Raw genomic sequence first — 20,600 nt, forward strand, 5'->3', positions numbered from 1 at the left:
GCTTGCTCTCAAACGCGTCGGAGGCCACTTGAAGACGTGGCCGAGCGTGCGGCCCAGCCGGCACCACCTTGGTGGCCGGCCGTGCTCCAGTCGCCTGAGGGATGCCGCGCTTCTTGCGGAACAGCGACCAGCCGAAGTCGTCGGTCGGCTCCGGCTCGGCGTCGCTGTCGGCGGGCGTGGCGGCGGTCGAGGCGACGGCCGAAGCCGGCGCCGACACCGCCGGTCGCCGCGAGAACTCGGTGGGCAGCCGCTGGCTGCTCTCCAGGTCGCTGAGGTGGAGGTCGCCGGCGTCCTCGGGCTGCGACAGCACCAGCTCCAGCCGGTGCTGGAGCGAGGGCGGCGGTGGCGGCGGCGGCGGGCGCGCAGACCGCTCCGGCGCCGGCCGCAGCGCCTCCACGATGCGGCGCTGGACCGTGATGGGCTCGCCGGGTCGCGCCAGCCCGGGCAGCGTGTGCGCAGGCCGCGGGCTCGGCTCCAGCGTCGCCCGCGTGCGCTCGCGCGGTCCGCTGTGGGCGTTGCGCGAGCTGAGCGCCGCTGCCATCAGCTCCTCGCCCTCCTCCGGCACTGCAGCAGGGAACGGACAGGAGTCAGCCGCGCGACGGCAGCGGTGCCGTAGACGGAGTCCGCAGCCCGTCGAGGAGGCCGCAGCCAAATCCTCGGAGGAGCTGACAATCGGTGGGAGGGCGCCAAGGCCCATGCAGAAGGACGCTGGTCACATAGCGACACATTTGCCAGCAACTTGGACCAAAACCAACACATCACACCTGGCTTCATTATGCCCGCGTGCTTGTTTGTCACTAGCACGGCACCCGATCACGTGGACTGTGGACATGACACGCGTTTCGTCACGTCCTACGAGCCAGGTGGATGGCTTGACCTGACCTGACTTGGCCCGACCTGAGGCCATTCCGGGGGGACGAAGAGCGATGACTCGTACAGCGCCAAGCTGGTGACGGTCCATTAGATCCACTACCATGCGTGGCTATGTCCAGACTGCGAGGATGCTGTGCCGCTCGCCGCGCGCGGCCGGATCACTCACGCTTGTCGAGGGAAGCGGCCCGGAACTGGCGTCGATTGAGCCGCTCGTGTCCGGTCAGCGACGGCAGGTGGTAGCTGCCGGGCCGGCCGACTGCATCTGAAACGGCACCGACCGTCACTGGGGCACGCAATCGACGCCGGTGCTGTCACCAGTCAAGGGGCTACTGAAACGGACGAACGCCGCAGGTTGAATGTGAACCTACAACCAATCGGAGAGCTTAAAATGACACCACTCCAAGACTAACATCACCGAAGGTTTTGTTGATCCTTGTTGACTTTATCTGTAATGTGTGCTTGGATACGACTTGATAGTTCAGCCAGCGAGTACTGCTGAACATTTCGTATGACAGCTAGTTAGCTCTCAGCAGTGCCCGCTAAGGACCGCTCCTGCGGTTGCCGTGCACGGCTGTGGCTGATCGGCCTGCCTTCCTGCTCATCCACACGCCGGCTTCATTTGCCACCTTTCCGAGCTCATGATGCAACACGCCAAATCTCACTGACCATAAAACGAGGTCACCCGAAATTACGCAGAGGCACAATGAAGCAATAAAACTTGTCGGGGAGAGGCAATCGGTTAAGAGAAGCTAAATTTCCGCTACATATTGTCGAGGAGAAGCAATTTGTTGAAAGTGATTTGATTCCCACGACACAAACAGTAAAATGTGCCCAATGAATGACAAAGTAAAAGCAAAACACCGCCTGAGACGTCTCACTGCATGATCCCACTAATGAACAAACATACCCATTCAGGCAGCGATGAGTGGGAAATGTGGCCCAGAACGCTCCATTTTGAATGTTCTGCAAGCACTCAACGGAGGAAATGGTGTGGACATACTACCTAAGTTCACCACGTCTATGCAACCCGTAACAACGCCCCATTCTTTTAAATAAAACAAGACATGAGAGTCCTGATCTATTTCTACGTGCTGAATTATTTGCACTATCAGCGCCGCACTAACCGAGGACGGTAGTCGCCAGTAAGGTGGAGGGCCGCCAGCGTACCGACATCACTACCGCACTGATGACTAGCCCAGAGAGCTGGCTGGCCGGGCGGCGGCTGGCGGCCCGGGCCGGCCAGCCCCGGGCCGGTCAGCCGCGGCCGGCCGCCCCGAGCCGGTGTCACACGACACGTCGCTGCCGCGCCGCGCCGCGGGGACCCACGTATCGAGCGGGGCCCTGACGCCACCGCCGTGCACGGCTGCCGCCACCAGTTAACGGCCGCCTCCGCCACCGCCGCCAAAACAACGCCGTGGGGCGTCACGCACCTCACTCATTTGCTCCTTTTTAAAGTCTGGCGCAACGTCAAGCCGCAGGTCTAGCCTTCCGGGAAAGCCTGACCGCGTAATAAACAGCGTGATTGCGTGGCCGCAGTCGCGGTGGTCCCAGTTGGGTGGGACTGCTGACTCGTGGGGAGGCCACACTCTCCGATAACAGAACGGAGATGCAACGTGATGAATTGCCGCGGATTAATATTCGTGTGTGCACAGAGCGCATTTTGACCCGACTCACAGAACTCGGATGGCTTCATCGGCCCATCTACTGCAAGCCCTGTATTCGATGACCTCTCTACCAAGCCGTGCACACCATGGTGCTGGCTGAACATTTCAAGGCCGTTGCAAGCGAAACGTTCGCGGCTCAAATCAAAACGCACGCGCACGTTAGCCAATTCATAGTGTAGTAGACCAGTCGTTGAAAAGCTATCCTAAAATTGCACGCAATTTATAGGCTCATCGAGCGTGGATACCTGTCTGTTTATTTGATGCCGAGCTTGAGGCGCCACATGATATTCACGACGAACTTTGCGACGAACCACATTACAACGGACCTTTCAAGTTAATGCTTCCCAACGAAAATACGAAAGCCTCATTTTTAACGAGTATGCAAAATATCACCCGTAATGCAACAATAAATACGTCAGTCCGTAACATGTGCCCGTAAGCGCGCTATTTAAGCGGTTAATCTTTTGAAACGCACTCGCAGCCAACAAACCCAGTCCACCAGCAGCTGGGCACATCTGAGTTGTGACTTATCCACCTGCAGATTAGAATGCAGTCCACCAGCAGCTGGGCACATCTGAGTTGTGACTTATCCACCTGCAGATTAGAACGTGCTCTCCGTTTTGCCAGCTTGATCGATACTATATAACAAGGCTTTGTGATCAACGGGGCGGCGTGAAAGGACTAAGGAGTCAACTAGCGCATATGTTGCCTTCCAACTACTTGACAAGTGTGGCCCAGCATGCAAACACACGTTTCAGTCTGCACTCTGGCAATGCTTCAAATGTGTCAATGTTCGCCGTCGCGTTATTCTGTCTTCAGTGGTTAATTTCGGCCGTATTATGGTAAGCGTGGCAGGTGCGTCCGCCACGTAGTCTGCTCCTCGGTCCGCCTCATCGCGGCCCAGGGCCTACGCTCGATGAGAGGGCTACTTTGCCTGCCATCGTGTCGACAATGTGTGGGTACACGACATCGAGTGTCGGGAAAGTGTACACCAGAACCGGCTCCTTTGCGATCGTTATTGTGAAAATAGTGTGAATAAAGCAAACTATGATTAAATAAAGCGCAAATGATGACACGGTGTAGAAATTTTTGAAACACCTTCCCTATATTTCGGAAACGTGCTTCCGCACCCGTAGTCGTGCCTTCAATTTTCCCAAAATCCGCAGCAGGTGAGAAAAATGGGGCGATGGTGGCGTTGTGGATAGTATTCGTCTCTAGACCTCTCGGTCCTGGGTTCAGGTCCCGGCCCCACCACTACCGCATCCCAAATGGAAACTAATAAGACATCTCGTCTTTAAATGGTCCTGGCAGTCGGTGGGACCTAAACCCCAAATAATTACCAAAATTACAACTTGTTAAAAATGGATAGAAGCAGCATCGACCACACTCGTCGAAATACTCCCTCCCATTTTGAATTCATGTGCCATGGGATCCACTTAGGTGGCAACCTAATGCATGTATTAATGTATGGAGTGAAGGACGCTGACCGAACTCTCTTGTGTGGGAGTTCAGCAAACGCCCGATGGTTAGCGTGCACTGTCCTCCCCGTTCCGCAGTTGCTCCACTTCAGGCGTGTCTGGCGTCCGTGTTGCGGACACCTGCAGAGGCACGCAGCACGCTTTTTATGGAACAGACGCAATATCAGGCTCACTTAAGCTGGCATGAGTGGGGGGAGTAAAGGTTCGCACTAAGAATTGCAGCACGAGTTGAAAGTATTTATATAAAGTACGTACACCATTATTCACCAGTATTCTATACAAAGTACGCACACCACTCCCGGCTCGGTCCATCACTCCCGCTGTAGTCCACCACTCCGGCCTCTGTCCACCCTCCCCCCCCCCTCACAGTCCACCACTCCCGCCTCAGTCCAATACTCCCGCCTTGGTCCACCCCCCCCCCCCCCCAAAGTCCATCACTCCCGCCTCGGTCCATCACTCCCGCCTCGGTCCACCACTCCCACCTCAGTCCACTACTCCCGTCTCAGCCCAGCTGAACCCTGCCATAGACCCAAAATTATTCCACGGACGGCTCCGCGCTCGCGGGGAAACAACCTGGCGCCAGTGACTCCACTCCAGACGCCCGCTGTCCACCCGTCTGAACCAACGGAGAAGCAGGCGCGTGGCCGACACCCACCGGGCAGCGAGAGAAGGTGACACCGGACCGACACCCACCGGGCAGCGAGGGGCAAGTCACACCGGACCGACACCCACCGGGCAGCGAGGGGCAAGTCACACCGGACCGACACCCACCGGGCAGCGAGGGGAAGGTGACGCCGGACCGACACCCACCGGGCAGCGAGGGGCAAGTCACATCGGACCGACACCCACCGGGCAGCGAGAAGGTCACACCGGACCGACATTCATCAGGCAGTGAGGGGAAGATCATACTGGACCGACACCCACCGGGCAGCGAGGGGAAGGTGACGCCGTCGGACGACTCCTGGCGCGGCGAGGCCGTCTTGCAGAAGCCGCGCGTGTTGAGTGGCACCAGCCGGACGCCTGACACCGGCCGCGAGTCGCTGGTGTCGAAGCTCAGGCTGTTCATACTGCGGCACGGACAGCACACGTGGTCAGCAGCGTCCGCATGGCCGCGGTCGGCGCGACAGCAGTCTACAGCGGAGTCTTGGTCCGTCCTGACGGCCGCTGGGCTCGGCCGTTCACACCAGCTGCTACGCGTGTACAACATCCCAGCACACCCACCACTCGCATGGCATGAGCAGATGGCGCTGAGGAATTTTATAACAGGCAATGAGCAGACCCTGGCGGGGACGGCCTGGCCTTAACTGCGCGGCAGTGGTCTAAAGCCGTTTATTAGCCAAATGAGCAAACGAAAATGTCCTCACTCCGCCGCCCGCCATTTATTCCCCACGTAATTGTAATTCCGTGCGCTGAACTCTGCAACACGGATTAATTCGCCTGACGTCTGCACTAACGAGCCCATAGTAACCGTTTAAACACAGGGGCATTACGGAAAGGTGATATATTGCGATGAGCCGTCACTACATCACGATACCCCTCCCCCAATATCCATTTCAAAGGTCTGTCCTTGGTGCTTGACGTGTCGTCGCATACATGATTCACAATCGTTGGATCAAAGAGGATTCAACATCGAATGCTTGGAATGGTGCCGAATACCGTGTCTCAAATAAGAGGATCGGCCAAAAGATAAGCCTGGCGGGAGGAAGTTCTTCTATCCGCTTCGTCTGGAAACATGGCTTCATCCCCCCCCCCCCGCCCTCCCCTTCGATCCGCCAGTGGTCGTCCCTTCAGTTTCCAAGAGCATTCTTCAGCTGCGCTCCATAGCACCAAGACGTACTTTAACTGCTTCATGGGGACTCATCACATTGCAGGCCCTATGATATTGCCCCCATTTGAAACGTTCACCGAGGTTCATTTTTAAGAGTCTGTTTGGTTTGGTTTGGTCACCGTTTGGCCATCACGCGGTCAGCGTCCGACACCAGCACGGTGCCATTCGCCCTGCCGAGCCCTCCTGCACGTGTGCATGCACGTCCGTTTGTACAGCCGGCTCAACCCGTGCTGGCGCCGCCCCACTCCGGCCCCGTTCCCCGAACGTGGCGCGGCGGCGCACTCAGCGGCGGGTGTCACGCGATACGGCGGCCGAGTGCCGAGGCTGTGACGCTGCTGCGCCGGCCGGCAGCCAGTCCCGCTCGCTGGGGTGCGAGGAGCGAGGGAGGGATTGGGGGGGGGGGGCTCCCGCCAACAGCCAGCAGAGCCGCGCTAACTGGGCCGGACCCGTCACGTCATTGGTTGGGTCTCATCAGCAGCGGGATCCCATTCGCGGAAGTCGTTAGGGCATGATCTTCGGATGTAATCGCTGCCAGCATTGGTCCAGGCACGCCAATCGGTGATCAGCTCTGTACCGCCTCCCCGCCCCCACGTCATCGGAGAGTGGCCGCTCGGGTAGCGGAGACGGCAGATCACGGAAACGGGGCGGAAGGCGGTGCCCTTCTACCCATGTGAAAATGAACATCAGCTCCGTGGTGGTGCACTCGAAAACGACACGTCAGGTGCGTATTCCTGCCGACTCCCCGAGGACCCATCGTCATCGCACGCACAGGAAACAGGCATCAGCCCCGAGTCATCAGCCATGGTTGTTCGATCACCGGCCCAATGACACCTCAGTGGTCGTGCCGGGAGGGCACCACGAGGCCGTGGCGTCCCGCTGGTGGGGGGGGGGGGGGGGGGCGGTACCAGCCGACCGGCGGCGGCACGGCGAGACTCCGATCATCTACGTGACAGGTGTGACGGTCGGCCGGCTGGCGCCGTCATCACATTGAGACCGGAACCAATCGGCGGCCTCCACCGCGCCAGGCGCTGGCAGCCCCGACCAATCAAAACAGACCACTTTCTGTCGACAGGGTATTAGCGGGACCTGACCGAAAACAAACAAAGTGGTTTTCGTCGACTTCAGAAAAAAAATGAGCGGACTAGCCCGGTCCCAACTAATAAAACCAATCTCACGGGTTTGCCCAAGGGAGCGGTCGCGCGTGGATGATCAAGCTGGATAATCAAGCTGGATAATCAAGTGCTGGACAACCAAGCAATATATGGTCCACAGAAGCCGCGGACATCCGTGAATGCTAATAGCAACGGAGGCAAGAGCACAACAGGAGCGGACGGGGCGACGGTGTACAACTTTGGGAATGTTTGACAAGTGCTCCGCAACGTTCCCTGGTAAACAAAACTTCTTTTTTTTACTAAGCCCCCAACTTTTTTAGTGTTTGCGCTTTCTAAGATCCCTATAACATGATTGGGCCCAATCATTTGGATGGTGAGGTTAATATGGACTTGCTGAGGAGGGGCCAGTGTTTGCCGTGTCATTGTGATTATCAAGCTCCCTGGCGTGGTAGCAGCTCGGTTGTAGTCCGTTATGCTGCTGGATTCCTGCGGTGGTAAAGACGGGAACAGCTTGTCGCAGCAGTTGCGGCAAAACGGGCGGCTCATGTCAAGGGGCGCCACACTGGAAAAGCCAAACAACATTTCACTCTTTGTTGCCTGTTTTGCATTAATCGTGGTTCACACTTCATCAGCTTACACCAAACAATGCACGCTTTCATGACCTATAACTATGAGCTTGGTCGTTTGTGCATTGCAGTGACTCCCTGGCGAGCAGGGCCTGTCTGTTTGCTCACTTTAGACTCTGGTCCGGCCCCCGAACCGACAGCAGACGCCTCAGCCGCCCCCGACTGCATCCTCTGACGGGTCCAGGCTCGCTGGTACGGCCCGTCGGAGCCTGTCCGGCCGCCGAGCGCCCGCCGCCGCGTCCCACTGCCCCATGCGCCGGCACGTTCGCACGCGGCGTCCGCTCATGCTAAGTATACCTTGCGCTGTGGTGAACGCAGATCTTCAAAGCAAGCGATCACTTAACTTTGCCAAAACTGCTGGCATGGGATACCAACAGCAGGCAGGCAACAGTCGTCCGTTAGCACAATAGCTGTCGTGCCAAAACACACCGGCGGTGCACAGAAGCCCCGCTTCGTTAGCTTACAAAAGATATGTGACGCAAAGTTGAGCCAGTTGGAGCTTCTTGGCCCTAGGTGCGGATGATTCCAAACACAGCACACCAATTCGGCGACTATCTAACTAATGAAGCCATGGAGACATTTCACGACATCCAGTTGGGACACGGCATTAGGCAAATGGAAGTGAAAAATTAGCATTAGCTGATCCACACAGCGGCAAAAAAGGAAGCCTGTGGAGAAAAAGTATTGGATACAAAGCTCCTGCAAAATGCAAGAGCTCTGCCCTGTAGCCCTTACCCATGGGCTAGTCCCACGCTCCTTGCCTTGATGTCCATGCTGTGGAAAAGTCAATTGTCACGCGATCACCCTGAATGTTTGAAAGCTTCGTGACTTGACCGAAGTCATGGACTCCACACGCATGCGTCCTGAACATCGTTGTCTGAAATTAAGCATAACTGCCACTGGTATGCAAAATGCTCAGAATTGTCTCATTCTCCGCGGATAAACCCTCCAACACCTAAACAACAAACACCCGAACGCCCTCCACCACCTAAACAACAAACACCCGAACGCCCTCCACCACCTAAACAACAAACACCCGAACGCCCTCCACCACCTAAACAACAAACACCCGAAGGTCATCCACCACCTAAACAACAAACACCCGAACGCCCTCCACCACCTAAACAACAAACACCCGAAGGTCATCCAAAGACGAAACCTGACCACTGACGCTTCGCTTGAACTCTCAGCATGCGGGGCATATTGTGAGGAGCTCCAAGTGGAGTGGGAAGCCTCGCTTGAACTCTCAGCATGCGGGGCATATTGTGAGGAGCTCCAAGTGGAGTGGGAAGCCTCGCTTGAATTCTCAGCATGCGGGGCATATTGTGAGGAGCTCCAAGTGGAGTGGGAAGCCTCGCTTGAACTCTCAGCATGCGGGGCATATTGTGAGGAGCTCCAAGTGGAGTGGGAAGCCTCGCTCGAACTCTCAGCATGCGGGGCATATTGTGGGGAGCTCCAAGTGGAGTGGGAAGCCTGAATGCCGGGGTACCTAATCGTCCCTTAGGCCTGAAAGCCTTCTGGAGGAAAATCAATGCCTTGACCGCCATGTTAACTACAGAATTATTCGTCCTCTCATGGACGTCGCTGCCTTGCCAAGCCGCCGGCAAAGAGCTACGATCGCGATCGCAGGGTTGAGCAAACGTATGTTTCATGCCAGCCCTGGTCGTCAATCGCTGGCCATGGCAGCCGGCGGTTGTAGCCGGACCTCAGCACGCGCCAAGGCGACGGCCTGACAGGCCAGCCCCGCGGAATAAGTACGCCCATCGGATCACCGACATCCGGAAAAAGCTGTGAGTGTCACTGTGCAGTCACAGTACGACGGGTGAACCAGCATCTTTGACCGGTTATTACAGCACCGCACTCCAAAAATCGCCGTGTTTGCGAGCGGTGCCCTTTGTGACCTTTTCACGGGGCCTTTGACCCGCTCTGTGTATCCAATACTATGCCCTCATCAACGCCACACGCCGCTTGACGCTGGGAAGAGCAAAACTCGCTCTCCGTGGCGCAAGTCCCGTTTCAATGGCAGTGCCGCAGCGAAATCCTCAATGAAAACACGAGAGGCCAACACGTGGTGTAGGTGCCGTCACAGCCTGACGTGACGTCCCACCCAGACGTCCCACCCACGACCAGACGTGACGTCCCACCCCAGACGTCTCACCCACGGCCAGACGTGACGTCCCACCCCAGACGTCTCACCCCACGGCCAGACGTGACGAGGGTGTGCGCGCGATCGACGCCCAGCGCCGGTTCCCACGCCGGAGCGGCGCCGCGCCCGGCCGCGCGTCCACAGGTGCGGCGGCACTCAGACGGCACGCAGCACGCCTATCGACCTCCACGGGTCCTGCAAGGTCAGCCCCCGCCCCGTCCAGCGACCGCCGCACGGACGGCACACTGAGGCCGAATAGTTCTGGAGCAGGGCGCGCTGCATGCCACCAGCATCGTGCCTGCGGCGAGCAGGAATGCGACGAAAGACGCAGGCATCTGAGGCAAGGACGTGTCCAATGACGGGAATGTCTGGGGCAGGCTCATGTGGAGCAACGCAAATGAGAGTTGTGCTGTGTGGGCGCTGGTAAGAGATGCCACACCCGCAGCAGAGTAGTGCCACTTTACAACCGCAGCAGATCCTCGCGATATCCTTCAAAAGTTATGAAACATTTAACATTTTCAATGTCTTTCCATTGTCAATGCCATCGATGCTAAACGCTCTGGACATCCAAATTATGTTTTCTGTGCTGAATCAGACGAAAACGATGTCGAACTGGCAAGATATTCTGCGACTTCCCGGTTCTTAATCCTTTTGCGTAGAAAAATCATATGACCACAGTTCTTAATTATCGCGGTATGTCTTACTATGCTCGTGGCACGCTCATCAAAGGTAATGATTTTTAATGTATGCATTTTAGTTCCGTTTTAGTTAAACACTGAAAGGTCGTCCATCAACCTGCTTTTTGAAGTTGCTTCTTGACGAATCATGCACACGGTAAGTAATCTGCAGCGTTAATAGAAATAGCATTAACCCAAATTTTGAGAAAAACGGAATAGTTTATCACGACACGCAATGTTTCCTGCATATAAACCACACTTCAAGTGAACATGTCGAACTGTGCCCGAGACACAACCATTCAAACCGAACGCTTTTTCAGGGCGGGCGGTGGGCAGCGTATTTGAGCGCGCGTCAGCGGGTCATGCGTGCGAGCGGCGGCAGAGGGGAGACAACGGCGCGGCGGGAAGCGTATTTGAGCGCGCGTCAGCGGGTCATGCGTGCGAGCGGCGGCGGGCGGAGACAACGGCGCCGTGGGCAGCGTATTTGAGCGCGCGTCAACGGGTCATGCGTACGAGCGGCGGCGGGCGGAGACAACGGCGCGGCGGGCAGCGTATTTGAGCGCGCGTCAACGGGTCATGTGTACGAGCGGCGGCGGGCGGAGACAACGGCGCCGCGGGCAGCGTATTTGAGCGCGCGTCGACGGGTCATGCGTACGAGCGGTGGCGGAGGGGAGACCGCGGTGCGGCCACGTTATCACAGCGCACGGTGAACGGTGCAACACTTCTATCGAATTGTGGGTGTGGTGGTCACATATTGTTCTGCGCGGACTGGGTGTGGCGGCGACTGACGGCGGCCGGCGCGAGTGCCCCCGGGTGCAGGCGAGCTGATCGGGGCAGCGCGGCGGCGGCGGGGCAGCGAGAATACGGCCGACTGAGCTGATCAGAGCGAGCGCCGCAACGGCATACAGTAGAGGGGAACTGTTGGCGAGTGCAGCGCTGCATGTCGCAAGAAAACACCGCCCAGTGAACAGGCAGTGCCGGGGTCGATAGCTGTTAACTAGTTCACATCGGCCATTACCTGCTGAGGTCGACGAGCAAGACCATAAATCATCTTGGCCTGTGCTTTTCATGAGGATAATAAGTAAATGGCTCCTGCCTTTGGAAGATATGACTGATAGCGAACGGCGGTGAAACAGCTCCGTCAGTGACTGAGAACTTTGGCGTTGATGCTTCATTGATATCCCAATTAACTCGGCAGCCGCATTGCATTGATATCGAAACATAGCCTGGAAACTATTATTACCTAACCGCTTAATATGGATGACCTCCATCGGAGACTCAGGAAAACCTTATCTGAACTTAAGGGTCCCAAAATAGCCCCAGTTGCACAAAACATTGCACAATTCTGGACTTTGAATAAAACCCAAGCAGCAGCTTTTTAAGGATCTCAACAGACGGTGCTCTGGAGATGCCTTAGTCGAGTCTTTTGAAAACTGTCGAGGCGTTCATAGCTGGCGTTCGTGAGCGCAATTTCCAGATACAACGGTCGTCAATTCGCTCTCCATCGATGTTGCGCGAGGTACGATGACGTAATCAAACCATGACGCATTGAGGAGCATATTTGCTAAACAGAAAATTGTGCCGTCTAGAGCAGTCTTTTTTGCTTAAAAAGTATATCAATAATTGCAAATGAGCTAGTTTCATCATATCTCATACTTGCTTCAATATCTTCAAATGTGAAACATTCCCTTCAAGCCCTGGACTTCAGCACCGACCGCTTAATGTGATGCGATCTAGTTCACGTAGTTTCCACCAGATGGGCATGATGAGTCGTCCAGTGCCCTGAGCCTGGAGAACGTAGGGAATGACGCATGTGAGGGATGTCGCTGGTCATCAGATGTTCCAGGAGGTGAAAACATACTGGAGGTCACGTGTCACCCCGAGCGCTACACACTGTACATGTGAAGGGTTGGAGGACCGCGGGTGGTGTGTTGGCAGACAGCCAGCCCGTCGAAATGTGGACCGCTGACTGATGTTGGTGGCTGGGATGTGTTGCAACTGACGTGCGAGCTGGTATTTACGTCAGTATAACTGCCCAACACCCCGGGGGGAAAACAGCCGTGAAAAGCAATCGTTATGCATGCGTAGTTCACCGAAAATAGCCGGCCCTCAACATGACAAGATGTATCAGTTTAGCGGTCATACCAATCAGTCATCAGGATGATTGCTGAGCTCCCTGTGCAACCAGTACCTTCTGGAATACTGCAGGTAGGATCTTTTCAGTACGAAAACTCACCAGGCTCCAAAACTACCAAAAAAAAAACCAAGAGCTTCCTTGCCTGCCTGTCTGACTGCCTGACTGTCTGGCTGCTTGCCTGCCTTCAGAAAAATCAGCCTTCGCTGCATTTAGAGGGAGCATCAATCCCCTTACAGTGCACTGAAGCTCCGCCGTGCTCGCGTAAAGACACTGGGCGTGATTCCCAAATCAAAGCAAGCAGGCCACGGGTCCAACGATCTTTCATCGCACGGGCGGTGCAAGCACTGAAATCCAGGCCACGGCAGCAAAGGCATATCTTTCGCTGATGGTCCATAATCCAATTGAAAGAATGAAGAAAGAACGAGTTCCAGTAGCTTTAGCTACATTCCGGACTCATTGTTCCGGAATCCGGACACTGCGGACATTCTGGACTCATATCCTACATATAAAAAAGAGGACGCAGCTTCGAAGAGTGAGTAACCGTCATTTTGGCTGTTGTGCAACGCACCAACCCCACAATCATGTGATGACGCTTCAGTCTCTTGCATCTAAGTGTAATAGCAGTGTTGTATGCTGCACGTTAAGACACGCGTCACAGCGTGATTCCTCGCAGTATGTTTGGACTGCGACGTGTTACCCGTGCGGTGCGGCTTTAGGCGAAAGCATGCGCATGTACGTGGTCATGCCTGATGTGGTCCCAGTGTATGAGCTTAACATCGTGATCGATGGGGTGCCTTTTTCTGGACATACATGCTCACCTGGTACACGGATTAGTTATTCATGATGGCACCTTACTCCGTGCCTGATCAAAGAAGACGTGGTAATGATACAGTATGAAACAGCTGGTCTCAGAGACCGAACCATGAAGGGTGCCGCGGCTTCAAACTGATCGGGTCGCGCACTTTTATGGCGCCAGTTGAGGTGACGGTCTTGATTAATGTTGACTATGCCAAAAATGCTTCTGGACTTACATAAATTGTGATTAAAAGAAACGCGTCTCATTCCTGTGTGGCTATAGCGCGGTCCTGTTTATAACGCCACGATTTACAGCCGCAAGTTGTGTGTGCAATCCTTTGTGCGCAAATTTCATGAAGTCGTTTGCGCGCTCTTACACGCATTGAATGCACATACATACTCAATCGATACGATGAGCGCGCAGATGACAAATACTCCGCCATATTTGCTGCCAGCATTTACGAAAAGCTATGTCTGCGTGTCCGCGCGAACAGCGCCAATAAGAGTCACGAGCCCAGATCCAGCTGTCGCCGGTTTCGCCACCTGTCAATGGCTGGTCGCTGCTGCATTACCTCACACCGGTAGTGTTTGCCGGCGTGGGCGGCTGCAGCCGGCGCCATGAAGGGCAGCACCGCCTCCAACGGCAATTGTTCCCGGTGCCACAATGCGCACTGACGGCGAAGCGCGCGCCAGGGCCCAAATGTCAAGGCCGACCCCCTGTTGTGGCGCGGCTTGAGCGAGCATTTGGTGACCGGATTGCGCTCGCAGACCGCCGCACGGGACCGAAGACCGCCGGCCGCACCGGGCCCCGCACGTGAATGCCGGCGCATCCCCTCCCCTCCTGGAAGCGACGCGGGGCAGAGCCGAAAGAGCCGAATTTCGATCCAGAGCGCACCCCATGCCATGAATCAGCATGGCGCCCTGCAGTAGATGCCCACATGGCATGGGCTGAGTCAGCACGTTATTCGCCCTCGGCATCTGAGAACGGTCCATCTGCACCCCGCCCCTGTGATGGGGTGGCGACATGTCAGGCGAAACACAAAGCTCCGCATTCCAGCGTTGGCTCGGTGGAACACGGCCGCAGGTCGCCCCACTGGTGCCCGACAGATCAACTCGTGTCCGTAGATGTGGCGGTGTGCTCCGGAGGGGCACGGCGCGCACGCGAGCGCAGACGTGTGAACAACTGCCGGAGCCGCCCAGACTGTCTCGCAGGCTAACAACATCTCGCGATGACACTAAGACTAATCCGCTGCGTCCGCGCGGACACGGCGGCGAGTGACGCCCCTACCGCCACCGGGCCCTGCTCGCGACCGAGCCAGCACACAGCGCCGGCCGGCCCGGCTCGCCGGAGCCGATCCATAGGTGACCGGCTCGCGTGCCCCCGGCCCGGACAACTGGGACACGTGCGTGTCAGTCGCCATCAGCCGGCGGCCGGCCGGGCGTGCGGGAGGCCCGCCGGCCGGCCGAGTCTCCCTCGAGCTCGGCCGGCCCGGCACGAGAGGCGGTCTCCCGCCTGGCGACCGCCGCCGCATGGCTTCGAGGCCCGACAGCGCGCCCCGCGGCTCTGGCTCTGGCGGCCAAGAGACGGAGTGCGGCCGAGGTGAATCATCACGGAGGACTATGCCCTCTCGAGATATTGGTACAGCTGGCTCCGCCGTCGAGACCTTGGGTACAATAAGCAGTGATTATGGCTGATCGACGTGGTTGTCCGCAGCCGTTGAATGGAGCTGGTGCTATGATATCTACATATGTTGATATCTAACGTCAGCATAGTGTTACTACAACGCTGACATGCAAACCAAGGGTGTTATTGATGAGGCCTACACAAACATGAAACACGGTTGTTTTTCTAGGCCAGGGCGATGGTGAGGTTCATCAGAGGGAAGCCGACTCTGATCACACCACTCTCCACGCCCAAAGTCCCATGAAGGGGCTACTCGAAGTCCACAGCGCCATGGGCCGGCGGCAAGCTCGCCTTCTCACCTCATACTCGGCATCCTCCAGTTAATATTTACCGTGGTTTCAGAAAGTCAGTGAAGAACGGCTTCCAATGGCATGCCATTTTTATCCCATGCATGCCTGAGTCAACGGAATGAGGCTTGTTACCGCGGCTCGCCGCTCCCGTGAGCGACACGCCAGTATCCACCACCAATGCATGCGACCACCCGCAAGCTAAGAGACGTCCTGCTCCGAGGCGCCATCGCCAGAAGTCGAGCGCCAGGTTGATGCTTCAGGCCACACTCCGGTTCACCTGCTGTTTACTGGTGCCACACTCTAGCCAGTAGCTCTCGCTCACTAACCCCATACAAACCCACGCCTGCCCGGTGTAAGCTGTACCCGTGTGGCCGGGTGACAAGTGTTGCATGCAACATGCAGCATTCGAGGATGACCGGTGTCATTAGCGCCGTGCCATCGGGTTTTCAGGAAAACGTTATTTAAAAGACAATGAGGAGTTAGTAGCCGCAGCCCAGTCGATATTCCGTGTCATGCTATTACTCGGCATATTCGCTGCTGGTTACTAACAAAGACCTGTTCTATGAAGTAGCATGTTCCCGAAAGTAGGCGACCAGCTTAAGTGTAAGACGTGTAAATGGCGTGGTTGACACAACGTAGTCCATGGATAAGCATCATCTTCGCTTTTTAGCGGCTCAACTCCTGTACTGGCTTCCCATGGTAGTGTCCGTTTCCGTTTCAGCATCGATAAAGTTTCCAGGCGGTGAAAGGCCGCCATAAGAGTTCCATGATAAATTGTACACAAAATACATCGGTGAGCGCACGTATGCACTTCCTTTCCAGTCACATATCACACAGCCTGGAGCCGGTGGGAGCTCCACTCCTGCCCGATGTGGCAGCACTCCGGCCGCAGACCTCGCCCCTGTATGGTCTGCCTTCCCTGGCCCCGTCCCTGGAGCCGGTAGGAGTTCCACTCCTGCCAGATGTGGCAGCACTCCGGCCGCAGACCTCGCCCTTGTATAGCCTGCCGTCCCTGGCCCCGTCCCTGGAGCCGGTAGGAGTTTCACTCCGGCCAGATGTGGCAGCACTCCGGCCGCAGACCTCGCCCTGTATAGCCTGCCTTCCCTGGCCCGTCCCTGGAGCCGGTAGGAGTTCCACTCCGGCCAGATGTGGCAGCACTCCGGCCGCAGACCTCGCCCCTGTATAGCCTGCCGTCCCTGGCCCCGTCCCTGGCGCCACCCTTGCGCCGGCCGGCTAGACCCACCTGAAGGCGCTGGTGGGCCGGGCCGAGCCGGTCGAGCTCTGAGCCGTGCCGAACAGCGTGGCGCTGCCGGTCCCGCGGCGTGAACGGCCGAGTCGTGTCCACCGTGCGTACCACGCCCTGCCGTCGCCCAGTGCCGCCCGCGCCTGCCGATGGGTACAGGTCACCGGCCGCGGTCAGCACAGGTCAGAGCTGGGGCCGGGCGGCTGCTCAGGGAAGGAACGATCCGTAGGTCAACACGGCTCAGCAGCGGGAAAGGTGCCAGTCCAGCCCGGCGAGCAGCGATGGACAGGTGGCGACCGTGGCATCGGGCAGGTTTGGACCGGGTAAATCGCTGCCCTACGCTTACCGTTCCGGTACAACTGGCCAACGAAACGACGGGGTGGGACGAAATTCAGCAGCGGTCCAAGCTACACACACCAGGTCTTGACTTCTGATCTCTCCCTCTTCCGAACGTTTGCCATCTCAGGTCGTGGCGAGACAAGATACAGAGATGCCTTTTGTGGCTTACGAGCTTTGCTAATGCCTTGTTTTCTTGCATCACGATGCCGAGAGTGAAAGATGCCGTTTCATGGACGCGGCCGTCAGGGACATACACTTGCGTGCCCAAGGAGGCAGACGTTTCAAATGATCAGCCTTAGCGAAAGTTTTGGAATTAAGTTCACCATCCAAACGCTTGACATCGTCTCGCAACACGTTTTATACTTTCTTGACATCTACCTTAAGGAAATCCTGGCGACACCCATGGACACGGACACGGCTCCCAACAACGACATAAAGGTACATTCGCAAACAAAAAGGTCTTAGTGAAAATCAGCGGTATGGCCCAGGGTGAGCCCAGGTGAGACACGAACGCGTAAATTATCACGATGATCGCACAACCCCGGCGCCAAAACGCAAACAACACGATATTTGGCATCCTACGGCACACATCTGCTCAGCCATCCCAGAAATCCGATGTCCGGCGTGCGGTCGTGAAGCGTCCCCTTCCCCTCCCCCCGCGAGGTGTACACACCTCATGGATGATCTCGGCGGAGGTTTCTTGGCGCGCGGCAGGGCGTAGAAGGGCAGCTCGCCGTTCTGGGCTAGACCGCCGTGTTTGGGTGGCCGCCTGGCCGGCCATCAGGTCTGTCATGTCCTCCTCGTCCGTGCTGCTCAGGGTCACAGTACTGCCCTATAGTCCATGCATTCCTGTCGACAGACGAGCGCCGGTTACGCGGCGAGTCTCTCGCTGGGAGGCGACACCGAGTGCGACAAGCACGGCGCGCGATGGCCCTCGGCGTCCAATGGTCGACGCCGGCGTGATTGATGTTTGACGCTGAGGCGAAGGTATGGGTTTCGTAAACGTACTCCGCTGCGCAGTGAGAATCAATGCGTTTAAAATGGAGTGGCCTTTAACTTTAAACACCTGAACAATTTTTGTAAATGCAACGACAGACACCCCGACAACCACACGCTGGAACTCGATTGTAGAACATCAAGTGTCCTGTGCCCAATAAACTGGCAACGTACCCAACGAACGGGTGTGAATAGACGCATTGGTGGAATGGAGAAAAATGCATTATGATACTAAACACCTCGTTCCTGGCAGCAATATAAATCCACACTTAGAGACAACACTTTTTCTGTGTCTTGCTATACAGCTATTTGCAATGGTGGCGCATGCAAACGGTATATGCAAAGCGGTCCCCTTTCCCTCGTCGCATGCCCCCTGGCCATGCATTACGACCAGCGTTCTGTGTGACTGATGGCGGGAATGACCCCGTGAAAACTGCGATGCACGGCGGGCTGAATGCGCTGCCCGGCCTCGGATCGAAACAACCGCGGCGCTGGAACATGGCCGACGGCCTACATGAATGAGGCCTGCGCACACGCCAATAATAACCTGACCTTTTTGCAAGCTGCAGGACAGAGCAGGCCTTGGGGTTGTATGGTAAACTAGCGTATTTACCCTGCTCGACAAACGGAGGCAAATAGTACATGAGCAGCTTGATTTTCTAAATTGGCAGGGCCAACCGGATTCCTTATCAGAAGACATCTCCCAAAACAACGGCAGCAGTCCCGGCGCTCTAATCGCTGCAGTTTCGCCATCGACTTGGGACAAAATAAGCATAACATGCGCATGGAAAAAGGTCATCGTGGCGACCCGAACGGTTGTTGGTACGGTTTGTTCAAGAGCAGACCAAGCAAACATGTTTCGTTGCGGTTGACAAAATCTGTTCCGACATACTAATAGCGACAATTTGCGTTTGGGACGCATCAAAAACGTTACAAAACAATACCTCAACACTAAAAAGTGTTGCGTCATTTTCAATCCACATTGAATTCAAAGGCCGCATGTTACGTGTCATGCTATATTGCCTGAAATACACAAGGTCAAAGTTGTTGTTACTTATATGAAGAGAGGAAATCCCTGATGTCTTCATTAGAGATGCACCGGCATTGCTGCGCATTAAATGGCAGAAGACTCAGCCTCCTGCGTGGATACAACACTCATGCATACTCCGTTATATAATCCAGGTCGGAGATCAACGCATGTTTCAGTATCTCAAAATAACACCAAGTGCCTTTGTCATGTTAGATTACGAATAAATTGATGATGATACGCTCCAACAATAAAGTGTTGCTCAGTCCTGACCCACTTCTATCTGTCGGCCGCACAGACATCAGCGGAATGCACTGCAGCGAGCAACTGAAGGGGAAGTTCCATCCTGTGGGGGCCTGTTTCAAAACCTATGAAACGAACGACTGGGAAATTGTCTGTAGTGCCACCCAAATGTGCGGAAACATCGTGGTAATGCAAGATAACTGCAAATTATTTCTTGACTTCATAAAGTTACGTGATTGTTGTCGACATCACTAGTCATTTAGTGTCTTTTCAGAACTCCGAAACCGTTGCCATAAGGTGGCACTGTGACTTGGCCTGAGCCTTAACTCTCGCCCCGACAGCGAAAGAGGGGGTCGAGCGACCCTTCTACCCCTAAGGTTTCCTAGAAAACCGCTTCAGCATGTCATGTAATCGCACCCAAATTATCAGCGGCATGTGGGGGAGGGGGCACCAATGGCGCGTGTTTTTAAACAAAAACGTGTCCCTAACATTTCTAGTTTCGGAGCAACAGCAGTTTTGTTACGAATACTGCGCGGAGATCTACGGCATGAGCGGGCGTCGGGAGGGAACCGATGATGCCTCGGAACGCACGCGGCGGGCCAACATTGCTACGTTAACGAACCTATAGCTACTACATATATGCTAAACACACACACGCACGCACGCACGCATGTACGCACTCACGCACTCACGCACGTACGCATGTACGCACACACACACACACAATTACAAACGCATATATATATATATATATGCGTGTTATATATACACACATATATATATACATATATATATATATATATATATATATATATATATATATGTATACAAGCGCTTATCAACATAAAGCTATACCCCTTCCCGACACTTAGAATTGAGCAAGAAACACGCTTGCTAAGGTGTTGTGTCGCTAAGTGGAATGGTCCGTTATATGTGAGCATGTTAAGCTAAGAAAGTTTGACTTTCGGTAAAACTTGAGCTTTGACTTCATATTCAAGGGTTAATTATTGACATAGGAATATAAAACTGATTAATAACCGCGAAAACCTGCTGATGTAGCGGCGCGAGGCCAACACGGCGACTAGCGCGTCACCGATGGGCGGCTCCAGCATGGGTGGTTGCGTGTATATAGATAATATATATATATATATTATATATATATATAATATTATATATATATATAAATGGTGTGTGGCTATACTGTGTGTGTGTTTAAGGTTTGTTTTCACTACGTTTATGGTGGACCGTATTATCAGTACCCAAACTATAAAGGTACGTCACAGATGTGATTTATGGCAGCATCCTTTCATCGAAACCAGCTGCTACAGACAGCTATACCATTAGACAATTTGCTCCAGCTATACTAAACTACAGACTGATTGTTATTTGGCTCACCAGCATAACAACTTTGGGCCAATTGACAATGTCGTTCATGTCACTGT

Source organism: Pollicipes pollicipes, unplaced genomic scaffold (genome assembly GCF_011947565.3).
Source record: "Pollicipes pollicipes isolate AB1234 unplaced genomic scaffold, Ppol_2.1 Scaffold_5724;HRSCAF=6776_pilon_pilon_pilon, whole genome shotgun sequence".
In the NCBI taxonomy this organism is placed as follows: Eukaryota; Metazoa; Arthropoda; class Thecostraca; order Pollicipedomorpha; family Pollicipedidae; genus Pollicipes; species Pollicipes pollicipes.